Source organism: Canis lupus, chromosome 2, assembly GCF_048164855.1.
Source record: "Canis lupus baileyi chromosome 2, mCanLup2.hap1, whole genome shotgun sequence".
Taxonomy (NCBI): domain Eukaryota; kingdom Metazoa; phylum Chordata; class Mammalia; order Carnivora; family Canidae; genus Canis; species Canis lupus.
This window is the reverse complement of record NC_132839.1, coordinates 45,052,001-45,068,699: the sequence shown is the minus strand read 5'-3', so window position 1 is coordinate 45,068,699 and position 16,699 is coordinate 45,052,001. Positions and strand designations below refer to the sequence as shown.

At 37.7% G+C, this 16,699-nt stretch overlaps 1 long non-coding RNA gene across 46 annotated transcripts in view; it reads left to right on the top strand.

Moving 5' to 3' along the window:
* LOC140616885 (uncharacterized) overlaps positions 1–16,699 on the top strand; it is an 87,806-nt gene that overhangs the window by 7,031 nt on the left and 64,076 nt on the right. For 2 of the 46 annotated variants that reach the window (XR_012017294.1, XR_012017290.1), the window contains exon 4: positions 3,494–4,512. The exons of the other annotated variants lie outside the window; for them this stretch is intronic. This is a non-coding gene — a long non-coding RNA (uncharacterized lncRNA). Of the gene's footprint in view, positions 1–3,493; positions 4,513–16,699 lie in introns of those variants that run through there. 46 annotated transcript variants of the gene reach the window in all.

Below are 16,699 nucleotides of genomic sequence, written 5' to 3'. Positions count from 1 at the left end.
ACCCAATGCAAAATGGACAGGCACCGCTTATTTTATGTGTCTGCAATTTTGAATTCTTTTTAATAAGACACATTCCCTTCTGTGGAAGCTGAGGAGAGATTTTCTGCCTTTTTCTCTCTGCAGGCACCAAAAGAAATTCTGAAGTAAAAAACAAAACAAAACAAAACAAAAACAAAAAACACAAAGATATCAGATCTAATATCCCACCCAATTTCTGAGTTAAGCCAGTGACAGGTATGTTTCCAAGCAAGACTATTTAGACACATTGATTTTTGTTGTCACTTTCTTCTTATTTCATATGTCACATCAAGGCTTGGAAATTAGATGAATGTAAGAAGGGTCCGCTGATCATTGTTCCTCAGGAGGAATTTTCAAAGTCAGCTAGCTGTGCTTGATAAAAGTGGCCCTGTACAGAGCTCCACTCTGCCTACAGGGAAGTTTAGGCAAACTCCATTTTACCACTTCACTCGTATTACTGAGATTCCTGGTTGTCAAGTAGGCATCTATGTAACTGAAGTCTGGTAAATCTCAAAAGTAAAATGTTAAGGGAAAAAAAAGAGCTTAAATCATCTTTATCCCTCTTACTTCAAAGTCCTTTGAAATGAACGAGGAACTCCAATTCTGGTAAACAAATTTTATGAAGTAAGTCATGCAGGTAATTCTTTCTTCAATTGTATGCTTCCAGGATAACATGTTGACATCCAATCTTTGTGTTTTGAAGAGTTTGTAATAATAAATAGAAATCAATGCTGGAGACTGAAGGGTGCATCAATTATGTTTCTTTTATTTCCCAGATTCTTTCTATGTTGTGTCTATCTGTCCCTGCGATTTTTTTTTCGCATTTTAAAGCATACCGTTGTTTAATTGGCAACATAGATTCTGAGTGCTGATTGAGCCTAAATTATATTTGACAGAAATAAAAATGGTTGCTTTATTTTATGTGGAATATGAAGTCTTATCTTGAGTTTGAATAGGGAGATTATTTTCTTTGGTATACCATACTTAAAAAGAAATTTCAGATATGAAAAATTAAAAATAAATAAATTTTAAAAAGTCCTGTAACAGATCATTTGGCTCAGGAGAAAGAGAAAAATAAGTGATCAAAATAGTTGAAATATAAGAAGGGCAATGGGCAAATATAAAAAAGTTTAAAAATTGAAATATTAGGAAAAAGAGGGACTTTATTTTATTCCACTAGAAATATGTTCCTTCCCTCTATCCTTTATTCACTATAGAAAGGGGGAATTCAAAACAGACTGGTGAAGCTGCAGAAGGAAGCTGGTTTGGAAGTGTAAGGGTGAGCACTCTGCTTAGTTCTCAAGCAGACGGGATTCATGGCTCCTGGACAGACCATGCAGATTTCATGGCCAGAGTCTCAGTTCTGAAACATTGCATAGAGGTCTGGGGAGGAGGAAAGGATCATGGATACCATCCTAATATAACGGAGAGATCACCTTTTCAGAACATTTACAGTTCCTTTCCCACCTGTGGTCAATCTAGAGTCTTCAGGAAATTTTATTTGAGCCCATGGGGAGAGAGCGCTGGCTAAACTGTAATTTCCTATGATTTGAAATATGGCATTTGCAGGCCTCCCGTGTGGGATCACCCAGAAAAAAAACAAAACAAAACAAAAAAACCCCAAAACAGGCTCTATCTTTTAAACGTGGCTGAATACCCAGTAATTTTTAACATAGATTCCCCTTAATACATTCTCCTCTAAAAAAAAATATGTCCACGTAATTGTGTGGGCATTTTTGGACAGTGGCATGTTGGACTATGTTAATTTTTTATTAACACGATATTTTTAGCCTAAATGAAATGTTTCTCCTAGTCATGTTATTTCAAATAATGAATTAAATTAATTAATAGAAAAGAATGTTAATATATTAATATAAATGAGCATTTATGGAAACTAAGATTGAGGTCAAATGCTAAATCAGAGAACAAGTAAAAAAAAAATGTGGAATTTCCCAGAGTAAAAATCATATACATTTAAAGTGTTAAACCTGGGTGATGCTATGGTTCTACCTTCGCCACAACTTTTACAGGGTAGGAAGCTAAAACCCAGAAAGATAAAATGAGGTCCCAAGTTCTCATGGATAGTTTATGTCAAATCAGTGGCCAGGATCCAAGTGTGTGGACTCCCAGACTGGGTTGGTTCCCACAACAGCATGCTGGAGACAGTTCCGGTGGCTGTACAATTATAGGGGCTACAGTGAGTAAAGAAAGCTTGCCATTGAGCCTCGGTTTTTACCATCTCTAAAATGGTGACAAGTGCTCTGTTCTGAACATTAAAAAAAGGCTTTAAAAATGTAACTGAACATTGAATTAATGGAGAGGAAATTAGAGAAGAACAAATGTGATATCATTTATGACAAATGTTGATTCATTCATTGGTAGGAAATACAAGGTGGGAATGCAGGTTGACCATGGCGATGAGCATCCTAGAATATACCTTTGCAAAGTTATGGGGGAGTTATGGCTCACTATCTCTTCTATGAACACACACACACACACACACACACACACACACACAAGCATGTGGATTCTTAGAGAAATCCTTCTGCCATGTAACTATTTTGAATTTCATTGAATGGGAGCAGAGTTTGGGGCATAAGGGTCAATCTCCCCTTGGGAAGAAATTAAAGTCTATATTTCCCTTCTCAACTTCTGAATTGTAGTGACCCAAAACTGTCCTTGATGAATTCTCAAGATATTTGAACCTGTCCAGAGAATCAGACAGTGCGTGTGTGGTGTGCATTCATGTGCGTGCACGTGCATGTATGTGCAAGCAAATGTTTGTGCATTTTGGGAGAGGAGGGTAGCTAGTGTGGTTATCTGGCACTTGAGAAAGGAGCCAGCAAGGAGGTGACACACAATGGGAGGAAATGTAAGGTATTTTGACATAGTTTTTTAAAATAACATTGACCCTTGAACAACACGGGTTGAACTCCCTGGGTTCTCCTGTATGCACGTTTTTTCAATAAATACAGTACAATATTGTAATGTATTTTCTTTTATGATTTTCTTAATATAATTTTCTCTATCTTGCTTTATTTTAAGAATACAGCATAAAAACACATATAACATACAAAATATGTGTTAATCAGCTGTTCATGTTATCTGTAAGACTTCTGGTCAACAATAGGTTACTAACAGTTAAGTCTCTGGGGAGTCCAAAGTTATAAACGAATTTTCAACTGTGCAGGGGGTTGATGTGCCTAACCCCCACCATGTTCAAGGTTAACTATCCTTAAATTGGTGTAGGGTCAATCTTAGATAGGAATCAGGATCAAAATACCTGAGAGATTGGGATTGAGTTCAAGTTACGTGTATTCCCAAGAGCAATTGAAAGACGGAAACTTCTGTTCATCTTGGGCTGCTTTGGCAGGCTAGGTGAACCCATGGTTCAAAAAACAAATGGATTTCACTAAAATGTCATTCATTTGCAGTCAAATTTACATATTCATATTACTTCGGTGTTTCTCCATAGCTCTGCTTGGTGATGATGGTGATGGTGATGACGAAGATGATAGCATTTATACAGTGCTTGTTATGTTCTGAGCACTTTATCATTTGTATTAGACAAGCTTCTTTAAAGAAACAGAACCGGTAGGAGATAAAAAGAGATTTATTATGAGGAATTGGCTCATGTGATTATGGACACTGAGAAGTCCCACAATTTACTGACTACAAACTGAAGACCCAGCTGGTGGTGTAATTCAGTACAAGTCCAAAGGGTCAGAGAAGATGAGAAGAGATGTCCCAGCTCAAGCATGCAGCAGGAAGCAAAAAGGGCAAATCCCTCCTTCTACCTTTTGTTCTATTCAAGCCCTCATTGGATTTGATGATGCCCACCCACACTGGGGAGGGCAATCTACTTTACGGAGTCCACTGATTCAAATGCTAATCTCATCTGAAAACACTCTCTAAGACATACCCTAAAATAATGTTTAATCTGGACACCCCATGGCCAGTCAAGTTGACATATAAAATTAACCATCACAGATTTCATCCTCTCCACCACTTGTGATAGATTCTATTACTATTGCTATTTCATAGAGGAGGGCATAAAAATTAGAGACATTGGATAAGTTTACCCAGTATCCCCTAATGAGTAAATGATGGCGGTGGGATTCAAACCCAGGGAGTCTGATCTAAAGACAAATGCTTAATCACTACACAGAGATTCTATTTTGTTAGAAAAACAGAGATAAATTTTTATTGTGGATGATTAGCAAAGAGAACTATGTATTCAGTGAATTGTCAGGAAAATTGTTGAATTGTCATGAGATCAATTCAAATAGATAATGTTCCAGAATTATCCTCTTCCCTCCCTATGTCCTACACTCACTGAAAGATTTTATTCACATTTTCACACTGTCTTAATCCCTTCCCCCACCCACTCCATGATAGTCAGGGCAAGGTATAGTTCATGTTTCTTCGAATTGGTACATTTCTTTTTTTAAGATTTTATTTTTTTATTCATGAAAGACACACAGAGAGAGAAAGGCAGAGGAAGAAGCAGGCTCCGGGCAGGGAGCCCGATGTGGGACTTGATCCTGAGACCGTGGATCACGCCCTGAGCCAGGGGCAGGTGCTCAACCGCTGAGCCACCCAGGCGCCCCTGAATTGGTATGTTTCTTGACATGAGTTTTCTGACACATCTCATTTATTTATTTGATGTGGCAGTTAGGAAACTCTGCAGTAAGTTTTATGCCATTTCTCATATATTTTTTAGACAACTCAATAAATGATAATGTGTGTTTGGGGGGATTTTAATGTCTATGTGGGTCATTTTGTTTTTCTATTTCTAGTCCTATGTGGAAGGAAGATAGGATTGAAGGAATATTTGAATATATGAACTTCAGGTATCCAGAAAAATCTTCCAAGAAGTGAGATGGGAAACTATTTTTAATCCACTTCTTTTTGAAGATAGCTAGCTAGTGAATCTATAAACTATAAATGCCACATTATGTTTTCTAATTATAATAATACATGTCCAGGATAGAAAATCTCACCACACAGGGAGAACCACCACTAGTGTGGATATCCTATTGTGAATCTGCAGTTAACAAATGTCAGTAACTATATTATTGCGTGTGTGTGTATATGTGTGTGTGTTGTACAACTGACATTTTGGCAGATTTGGGTTCATTCTATGGTACTGTTTCATAACTTGTTTTTCCCATGTAACAATATATTTTGAGTATTTCCCCACATCATTATGTATTCTCCCAATTATTTTCAAACAATCTCACAACAGGATTCACTTCATTGCTGATCTCCTATAAGTAAGAGTTCATCTTGTGCATTTAAATGTTTATTTACATGTAGCACCATAATCCATGCAATCTTGCATAAATCCAGCTATGTAATTATGTTCATGGACTATTATTGAGGGGATTATTTCTCTTTTGCAGCATATTTAAGCATATCTTGAATATGGAAAATTCATTCTTATAACAAAATTATATATCAATAATTTCAGACTCAGTTTACAAAACTTTTTCCTTACCTGAAGTTATTTGACACCTTTGGCCATGGAGCCACCTGAGACAAGAGCTACGATTTCTCCTAGGTTTTCATGGGACTCCAAAAGAAATTGAATCTCAGGGACACCTAGATGGTTCAGTGGTTGAGCATGTGCCTTCAGCTCAGAGTGTGATCCCAGGGTCTTGGGATCAAGTCCCGAATCGGGCTTCCCACAGAGAGCCTGCTTGTCCCTCTGCCTATGTCTCTGCCTCTCTCTGTGTGTCTCTTATGAATAAATAAATAAATAAATAATAAATAAATAAATAAATAAATAAATAAAATCTTTTTTGAAAAGAAACCAAATCTCAGAGATGAGGAAGAAACTGTTTTTTCTGAACTGTAGTCTAACCCCACTTCCCCTTGCCCTTCCCTGCCCCCTGCTGCCAGTTCTGAAGGCACACACTTCAATGTTCTCACTTCTCAGACTTCAGAGAACAGGTGCTACATCCATAGCAGTGGTAACTTATCCAGTCTTTCCTCCCAATCAAGTCATACAGTCATCTTAGGAGCCCACTGTTATGTCCCTGGACAGGAGGACCTTTATTTACTTTACTACCCACTACCTTTAGCACTCTATTCTCTCTTTAGATCTTCTCATCCTTTCTAGAAAGTTGCTTTCTATTCCCATTGACCTTTCCAATGGTCTCTTAGCCCACACAGATTTCCTATACCACTCCTCCCTATATTAAATTCTTGTTCTACACTCTCCTTAGCTTTCAATAATCCTTTATTAGGAAGTATTTATGTTGGTGAAAAGATGTTTAACATCATTCATCATCAGGGAACTACAAATCAAAACCATAATGAGATACCACCTAACACCTGTAAGAATGACTGAAATTAATAATTCAGGAAACAATAGATGTTGGAGAGGATGCAGAGAAAGAGGAATGCTCTGACACTTTTGATGGGAATGCAAACTGGTGCAACCAGTCCAGAAAGCAGTATGGAGTTTCCTCAAAAAGTTAAAAATAAAGCTATCCTATGACCCAGCAGTTGCACTACTAGGTATTTACCCAAAAGAGACAAAAATACTGATTTGAAGGGGTACATGCACCCTGATATTTAAAGCAGCCATATCAACAATAGCCAAATTATGGCAAGAGCCCAAATGTCCATCTACTGATGAATATATATATATATATATATATATATATATATATATATATATTCATATATATATGAATATTACTCAGCCATCAAAAAGAATGAAATCTAACCATTTGCAACAATGTGAATGGAGCTAGAATATATTATGCTAAGCAAAATAAGTCAGTCAGAGAAGGACAAATACCACATGATTTCACTCATATGTGGAGTTTAAGAAACAAAACTGATGAACATAAGGAGAGAGGGAAAAAGAGAGGATGTAAGCCATAAGAGACTCTTAACTATAGAGAACAAATTGAGGATTGCTGGAGGGGAGGCAAGTGAGGGGATGGGCTAAATGGGTGATGGGCATTAAGGAGGGCACTCACTGGGGTGAGCACTGGGTGTTATATGTAAGTGATGAATCACTAAATTCTACTCCCCAAATCAATATTACTCTGTATGTTAACTAACTAGAATTTAAATAAAAACTTAAAACAAACAAACAAACAAAAAGGAAGTATTTGTGTTGGGAAGATAGATTGGCAGAGTTACCTCAACATCAGCCAGTTGAAGAAGAATCAAAGTTGAAGCCAGCGCACTACCTAAATTTCACTAACAATTGAGATGTACGCTTAAAAGAAGGTGATTAGTTCACAATATTTCCAAACACATCTATTATCTTAGACTATTTACATCAGCCTGATATGACCAATGATTTTCTAAGAAGCTCAAAGTTAGTATTATGGCATTTTTGAAAGCACTGGACATAATGAGAAATATGTGGGGAAATCCATTCTAAGTTGTAAGGGAATCTTGATATTGGGAAGAAGGACATGGCCTCATAAAAATTTAAATTAAAAATTGGAATACACAATGATTGTGATTCTAAGGATAACATATCCTGTTGAGTATGTTTAACACTTACTTCACAGCTGGAGTCTTTAAAAAGCTTCACCATCTTACATCATTTATTCCTTGGTCTCTTCCATTTTGGGTCAAGATCTGTCAACACCAAAAGGTAGTTCTGATGCCTGGTGCTCACACTCATGGTCCTGTTTTTCACAGATCTTTCTGATTAATTGGCTTTTTTCTCAAAGAGCCAGACTGTGTTTCATCTTCCATAATCATGTCTACAGGAACATGCCCACTTGTGCCTATATCCTGGGACCATAGGGATTTTGTCCTTAAGAATCATCTAACTCAGGGTAACACATTTTTTTTTTTTAGTGCTGGAATCCAGTTTTCAAATAGAATCTGACACTGAACCTCAAAATAAATGCTGATAAAAGAAGGTCAATGAGGGATTTTTCAACCCACACTTATCCAGGCTCCCCCTTGACCCAACCCCTTCTTTTTGGCAACCCCAGAGGGACAGGAATAGAACCATATGTACAGTTCTGTTGATAATAGTATGAGAATGACTGATCTCTCATAATCTCCTAATTTTTCTTGGGAAACTGAGGGTTCAAGGGATGAAGCCACAGAGCCAGGGTAAAACGACAAATATTAGATAAAGCTGAGTCTAGAAGTCAGATCTCCTGACACTGTCAATTATGCCTTTCCTTTTAGTATGGGGAAAAAAAAAGGATTAAATAGGGAAAATAGAAAACCTGGCTGCAGGATGCAACTTTGAGAAGAGTTTACTTTTAAATTTATTTATTTATTTATTTATTTATTTATTTATTTATTTATTTATAAGAGAAGAAAGAAAGAAAGAAAGAAAGAAAGAAAGAAAGAAAGAAAGAAAGAAAGGAAGGAAGGAAGGAAGGAAGGAAGGAAGGAAGGAAGGAAGGAAGGAAGAAAGAGTGAGAGAGAACACTAGCAGGGGGAGGGACAGAGGGAGAGAGAGAAGCAGGCTCCCTGCTAAACAGGGAGCTGGATGTGGGGCTCTATCCCAGGACCTCAGGATCATGACTTGAGCCAAAGGCAGACGCTTAACTGACTGAGCCATCCAGGCACCCCAAGAGTTTATATTTTTCAGTCCATTTAGACATAAGAATGTTTGGTGCTGAAGGTTTTAGTTATGGGTCCACATTTTTTAATTTGTCTATTTTCTTTATACTCCTTGAATGTACCAGTGAATCATATTAGTGGTACTTGAGTTCCATAGGCAGATGGCTCTGTTGGATAGTCAATACTACTAGTGTTCATTTAGGACTCTACCATTGATAACATTGTGATGATAGATACTAACTTGATAAAGATATGGAACAAATGGATTAGATTTTTTTAAGCGTTCTGAAAATGAAAATAGCACCAAATCTAAGAATGTTGCCAAATGTAGTAGACTATACAGTATCTCTTCTTTGAACCCTTCTCTTCGTGGCAGAGGGAACCAAACAGAAGAGCAGCCTTCTTCTGAAATACTGAGAGGAGCGTTAACAACTGGAGGCAGAGTAGGGCTGATAAACAGCAGCTTGTTAGAACTAACTGCTATTTTTATTTGGGTAAAACTGTGAAGTTAATGAAGATTTATGGAGTTTCTCATTATGGTCCATTGTATCTTGCAAGGTGGATGGTTAATCATAGTATGTAGCAGAATGAGGGTGGCAGGCCATCTTTTGCTCCTGGTTGTCTGATTATTACGTAGGAAGTAGAAATTGGTGGCCTGTTTTTTGATAGTTCTATTCAAAGCTCATTGTAAGTTACTTCTGTTTTATGTGGGCAGGCAAAATCATGTCAGAGGGAGACACATGATAGAAATATTACATGATGGAATATTGCATATCGGCAAAGTCCTAAGTTGCAGGGGACAACTGGTTGCAGAGGCCATAGGTCTGGCTAGTTTGTGGTTTCTCTTGACCTGAAGTAGAAGAGGGAGGACTTAGAAACTATTTTTTTGTGGCAGAAAATCATCTCTGATTGGTTATGGGGTAGAGGAGTTTAGCAGATATAGATAATCTCAAATGAGAAATTTTTTTTAATTAAAGATTTTATTTATTTATTCATGAGAGACACACAGAGAGAGTCAGAGACATAAGCAGAGGGAGAAGCAGGCTCCCTTAGGGGAGCCAGATCTGGGACTCGATCCCAGGACCCCGAGATCATGATCTGAGCCAAAGGCAGACGCTCAAGCCACCCCGATGCCCCCCAAATGAGAAATCTTAACCTGTGTTTCATGGGGTTGTGTGTGCCTGATGGATCTATTAAAACTCCACCCACCCTTATGCCAAGGGAATGCCTCTTCCAGTCAAGAAGCAAAAGTAAAAATTAAAACGAAGTCCTAGCAAGTTTAGAGGTAGTGTAGGAAATATCTCTTCTTTTCTTTTTTCAAAATTTTATTTATGAGAGAGACAGAGAGAGAGAGAGAGAGAGAGAGATACATAGGCAGAGGGAGAAGCAGGCAGGGAGCCCCATGCGGGACTTGATCCCAGACGCCCAACCAACTGAGCCACTCAGGAACCTTGAAGTGTCTTTTCTTAAAAAAATTTTTCTTAAAAATTGATGTTTAAAAGCAAGAAGCTTGGTTTCTTCCTGCCTCATCTTTATGTCCCAAGAAAAGCTGGAAGACGAATCTTACTAGTACAAGTGTGTAATATTCAGCAATGAGTGGAGCAAACCCTCCAATGTGTTGATGACCATGTGGTGTTCATTGTGGAACCATAAATATGACATATATGAGGTTTGGCAGATATCTTAAATGGCATTGACCTTGGCATCATGGAGACCTGGGTCCAGGTCCTCTTAGCACCAATACAAGCTCTGTGGCCTTAGGTAGGTTACTCAGTTTTTCTCTGCTTCAATTTCTTTAGCTATAAACAAGGGTAATTGTACCAAGTTCATAGAGCTGGCATGGCAAGAACAAGACATAATGAAATAAATACATATGAAGCTTTCAGTAATAATAGTTATGGTTACCATATCGCTTATCCCCGAAATCACCTTTCTTGTGATGGCTTTTGCCTATAGCCCCATTTCTAAGTTTCTATACTGGAGATCACTTTGTACCTTTAGACAAGTATTTGGAGATGATCTTTTTCTTCAGAAAAACTCTATGAAGAATAACCTAGAGTAGTTAGATGTGGTGCAAATCCTTTCTTGTTTCTGCTTTGATGATTTGCAACTTTTGTGCCAAACAGAATTTTAAAAAGGAAAAAGCCAGATCACACTGTGGACTCTCTCAACAGTTGGGAACCTAAGAGAGTTATGTAGCTTCCTGAGACATTTCTAGACAGCACTAATCTGTAAAATCAATAGCTTCCAGGATCCAGCCCCTAAATTAGAATCTTCAGTTGTAAATTAGGAAAATATAAAAAGGAATAATCTCTTAGCCTGTTAGGTTATTTATGTGGAATCAAGTTTTCCCTTCCCTAGTTATGTCATTTCTAAGTATGGCACACTACTTGATTTCCACGTAGCCTGAGTTTTTAGAAAATTACAGACATGTATTTTTAATGTGCATCCCACATCAAATTTATCAGCAAGTTAGTTCCATCAAGACTTTCCTCAACATACATCCCAAATCTACCCACTTCTCACCAGCAGCATGGACAATATCCCTCCAGACTAGAAGTGTCTTCCACTTTGGCTTCATATTTTCACTCTTCCTTTCCTACAGTATTACTTCCCTCTGAGAAGTGGAAGATCTTTTAAATGGAAATTAGATATTTTTCACTTGCAGACAAAAACTTCAAATGATTTTTCATTGCTTTTTAATGAGATCTAAACCCCTTATTGCATTTAGAGCTTCGCATGATCTTCCTTTATACTACCTTCCTTTCCAGTTCTTCCCCCCCATTGACCATCAAACTCTTGGGTTTCTCTAGCATCACTAACCTCTTTTTGGCTTTAGAAGTTTGTTTTGTACCCCCTCTCTCTACACATCATACCAAAGAGACTGATTTCTGGAATATTCTATCAAAAATAAACATCCCACTACTCTCTTTTGGGTTCTTATCACATCTGCAATTATATTAAAATAGTACAAACTTTAATAACTCATTAACCATTGAAGAAACTAAGCCGGTAATTGAAAGCCTCTAGGTTCAGATTGATGTATAGGTAATTTCCCCTGGCTATATTGAGATGTAATTGACATATGAAATTGCATAAGTTTAAGATGTACATTGATAATTTGGTAAACATATGTATTGTGAAATGTTTATCACAATAAGGTTAATCAACACGTCCTTCACCTCACATAATTACCATTTTGTTGTTGCTGCGCGTATGGTAAGAACATTAAAGCTCTACTCTCATAGCAACTTTCATATATACGATTACAATATTGTTGATATAGTTACCCTAATGTGCATTAAAACCCAGGAACTTATTTGTTTTCTGACTGAAAGTTTGTACCTTTTGACTAATTTCTCCTCATTTTCCCGACAACTCAGCCCATGGAAAATACCACTCTCTTCTCTGTTTCAATAGGTTTGATTTTAGATTCCACATATAAATGAGATACTATGACATTTATCTTTGTCTATCTGACTTATTGACTTACTATCTGACTTACTGAAAATGCCCTCATGGTTGTCCCACTATTGCTGCAAATAGCAGAATTGTCTTTCTTTTTAATGGCTTAGTGTTCCATTCCAGTTATGTTATATATCCCACATTTATGTATATATGTATATCTACATCTATTATCTATCTATCATCTATCTATCTATCTATCTATCTATCTATCTATCTATCTATCTATCTAATCTATCAGCTATCTATCAGCTTATCCTTGCTGTCTGAAAGTAGAGCATTCCTATAAAATCTTTAGTAAGCCAAAATTGTATAAGCATCCCCAGCTTTCAGAAAGTTTGCATTATACCACTTCACTTTAATGAAGACCCACGTTACTGCCTATTTCTGCTAACTGGAAAAATGTGAAGAGGATTTTTGATTTTATAAGAAAAGCTGCTATCATAGTAATATGAGTCATTAACAAAAGGTGGCATAATGAGAACTTTCAGAAAGCTGGGGATACTTGTATACCACATATTCATCTATTCTCGATACTGATTTCACCTCCTTTGGATACACACCCAATAGTGGATTTGCTGGATCTATAGAAGTGCCATTTTCAAATTTTAAAAAAATTTTCGATAGTTTCTGTATCACTTTGCATTCCCACAAATAGTGCATGAGAGTTCCCTTTTCTCCACAGCCTCCCCAACATTTGTTACATCTTGTCTTTTTGATGACAACCCTTCTAGCAGTTGTGAGGAGCTATCTCATTGTGGTTTTGATTTACATTTCCCTGATGATTAGTGATGTTGAGCACCTTTCCATATACCTGATGGTTATTTATATATCTTTTTTTTGGAAATAAAATGTTTATTTAGGTCCTCTGTCCATTCTTCAATCTCATTATTATTAATCAATTAACTAATTAATTATTTCTATTGCATTGTATGAGTTCCTTACATTGTTTGGATTTTAACCCCTTATCAGATACATAATTTGAAAATATTTTCTCCTATTCTGTAGCTGTTTTTTTTTTTTTCCACTTTGTTGATTGTTTTCTTGCTTTGCAGAAGAAGCTTTTAAGTTGAATGCAGTCCCACTTGTTGATGTCTGCTTTTGTTATTTATACCTTTGGTGTCATATACAAAAAAGCATTCCCCGTGCCAATGTCAAGGAGCTTTTCCCCTATGTTTTCTTCTAGGAGTTCCATGATTTCAGATCTTAGTTTTAAGTCCCTTAGTTTTAAGACTCATTTTGAGCTAGCTTTTGCAAGTGATGTAGGATAGGTCAGTTTTATTCTTTGGATTTTCCCAGCACTATTAATTGAAGAGACCATTCTTTTCCTGTTAGTATTCTTAGCTCTCTTGTCAAATATTAGCTCTTGGTTTTGTTTCATTGGTCTTTGTGTCTGTTTTAGTCCTGTACCACACTGTTTTGAGAAGTACAGCTGTAAAATATAGCTTGAAATTAGGAAGTGTGATACCTCTAGCTTTGTTCTTTTCTCTGGACTTCTTTGAGTATTCGGGATCTTTTGAGGTTCTGTGGAATTTTTAGGATATTTTTTCCATCTCTATGAAACATTCCATTAGAATATTGATAGAGATTTTATTGAATCTACAGATGGCTTTGGGAACCATGGATATTTTAACGATATTAACTCTTCCAATCCATGAATACAAGATATCCTTCCATTTACCTGTGCTTCAGTTTCTTTCCTCAATGTCTTAGAGAGTTTTGGTGGATAGATCTTTTACTTTCTTGGTTAAGTTTATTCCTAAGTACTTTATTGTTTTTGAAGCTAATATAAATGGAGTTGTTTTCTTTGTCTAGTGATGATGAATTGCCTCAATTTTTGTTTCTTTGGGGAAAGTCTTTAACCCACCTTCACTTATGGAGGACAACTTTGCCAGATAAAGTATTCTTGGTTGGCAGTCTTTTCTCTTAACACTTTGAGTATATCATCGTATTTTCTCTTGGTCTACGAGATTTCTGCTGAGAAATCTGCTGTCAGCCTTATGAGGATTTGCTTGGATTAGGGACACTTTAAAAAAATTTTGCTGCATTTAAAATATTATTATAATGTGTCTTGAAGAAGATTGTTTTTGATTAAAATTTTGGAGTAACCTGTTAGCTCCATATACTTGATGCCCAAATCTCTCTACACATTCGGAAAGTTCTTAGCCATTTTTTCTTTAAGTAAGCTTTCTATGACTTCCCTCTTCTCTTTTTGGGACTTCAGTGATATATAGATTGTTTTTTGTAACGTGTCTCATAAGTATTGTAGGATTCCTTCATTCCTTCTCATTCTTTTTTCTTTTGCTGTTCTCCCTGGATAATGTCAAATTATCTGTCTTTGAGCTTATTCTTTCTTCTGCTTGCTCCAGCCAGCTTTGGGAGATCCCTACTGAATTCTTCTGTTTAGTCATTGTATTCTTCGGCTGAAAAATCCATTTGGTTCTTTTGTATGTCTTCTCTCTCTTGTTGAACTTCTTTTTTTTTTTTTTTGTATTGTTTTCCTTATTTTGCTAAATTGTTTTATGTGCTCTTTTGTAACTCTCTGAGACTTATTTAAAATTCTCTGTTGAGCAATTCCTGTATCTCCATTTCTTTTAGATCTGTTTCTGAAGGTTTTCTGTGTTCTTTTGGTGGAATCATGCCATGTTTCCCTGCTTCTTCATCATCTCTATAGCCATGTATAAGTGCATTTGAAGAAGTTGTCATCTCTTCCAGACTTTATGGATTGACTACTGTAAGGAAAAATCTTCACCTGCGGGTAGGGGCATGCTAAAGTATGCAGTGACCTCAGGTCTATCTGTGCAAGTGCTGAGAGGGGATGTGCATTAGCTCTAGATCCCGGGGGGTGTCATGACTCACCAGCTCACACCACAGAGGTACGTGGCACTGACAACTTCATGGCCCTTGGGGAGCACTGTGGGGATCTGTAGAGACTGCAAAGGCTGTTGGGGTCCTCAGTACTTCCAGGTTCAGTGGCTAGGGACCAGGGCAGGCAGTAGTGGAGGCTGGAATCAGTGATATACACACACTGTGGCTGTGGGGGTCAGCTGCAAGTGTCTGCATAGTGGCAGGGGCCAGCTGCAAATCATAGTGTTGGGGGCCAGAATAGGCTCTAAGTCCTGAAGCTGACTGCAGACACACCCCAACTCTGGGGGCCCTGACAGTTGGTGTTGGTGATCACTGTTTCTTGTCATGGTCACATAGCAGTGGAGACTGGTATTGGGAGTCAAGTTGAGGGCATGTAGATGTACAGCTAGAGGGCCTAGCTGCTGATCCCAGTGGTGGAAATCAACAACAGTAAATAGGGCTGCATTTCCTTGCATGAGCAGTGGTGTGAGTCCTGGCTGTCTGCATACCCTTCTATGACTCCTGAGGGTACAGTTTCCTCTCAGATGAGTGCATTTCAATGGAAACCAGTTTTGACTGGCAGGCTTGGGGTATGCTACTGGATAGCTGGGAGAGGCTAGTTGCAAGGGAGCCCAGTGGTACTGACCAGTGACAGGAGATACGGTCAAAATCAGGCCTATCAACAGCTGTGAGAGCCTTGGCATCTTGTAGTTGCAAAGCTGCCTGGACTGGCTGCTCATGCAGGTCACAATTTCCTTCAGGGACAGGGGATGAGGTGGGGGCAGAGGAAAGAAGGAAGGAAGGACTCAGGCAGCTGGTATCAGGGAAAGCAAATACCTGTGGGACAAAAACCAGTGAAATCTACACACTGTGCACAGCAGCTGCGCTGGCCATTGTTTTTTTCAGTGGTGAAAACTTCTAGGGGTGGTCATCTGCAGGACATGGGTCACTGGAAACTGCCGTCACTCCTACCGCACACTGAAACTGGTAGCCCTGATTCCTCCCTTGTTTCTAGCCACCTCTGTATGGTTCCACCTAGTGATTTTTGGTGGAACTAAAAGTGAGACCTTTGTGCTGTGCTGCCAAAGATGATAGAAGCTGGTTGTTCATCCCTTTCAAGTTTTTTCTACTACTATGTTGCCAAAGTTTTTAAAGTGGACTTCATAGCTTGCCCAGAGCTGTTTTTTGTTTGTTTGTTTGTTTGTTTGTTTGTTGGTCAATGCCTATTTGTTGATATTAGTGGGAGGACTGAGTCTGGGCTTTCCTACTCCACTATGTTGGTAATATCTCCCTTACAGGTAACATTTTATTGTATCACCCAAACATAATTTTTAGCCTACCAAACCACTAAAAGAGTAAAGTGGAGGTTACAATAATTATGAAGTTAACATACACAAAAATTGCTAAGTAGTGCATAAGAGAAAAATATCACAAACCAATTTCATATATGAGCATAAATAGTAAATATTCTAAATAAATACTAGCCAATGGAATATATCCATGTATGTATCCATGTATGTAATGACAAAATGCATCTATCTATTACCTGTCAATCTATCAAACTACCTATCAAAACATCATAAGGGTATTTGGGTAATTTAGAGTTTAAACTAGTATAAGAAAACCCCCCCAAAATATGGGGTTTAAATATGGAGATTTGAATCTTATAAGACAGTCAAAGTAGGAGTGGTGTTTTCAGGCAGGTGGGTAAAATCCATCCATCATTTAGGGAACTGGTTTTCCCCCTTCTTGTTCAACTATCCCATAGGCCAGTGGTTCTCAAACTATGGTCTATGGACTATCATAG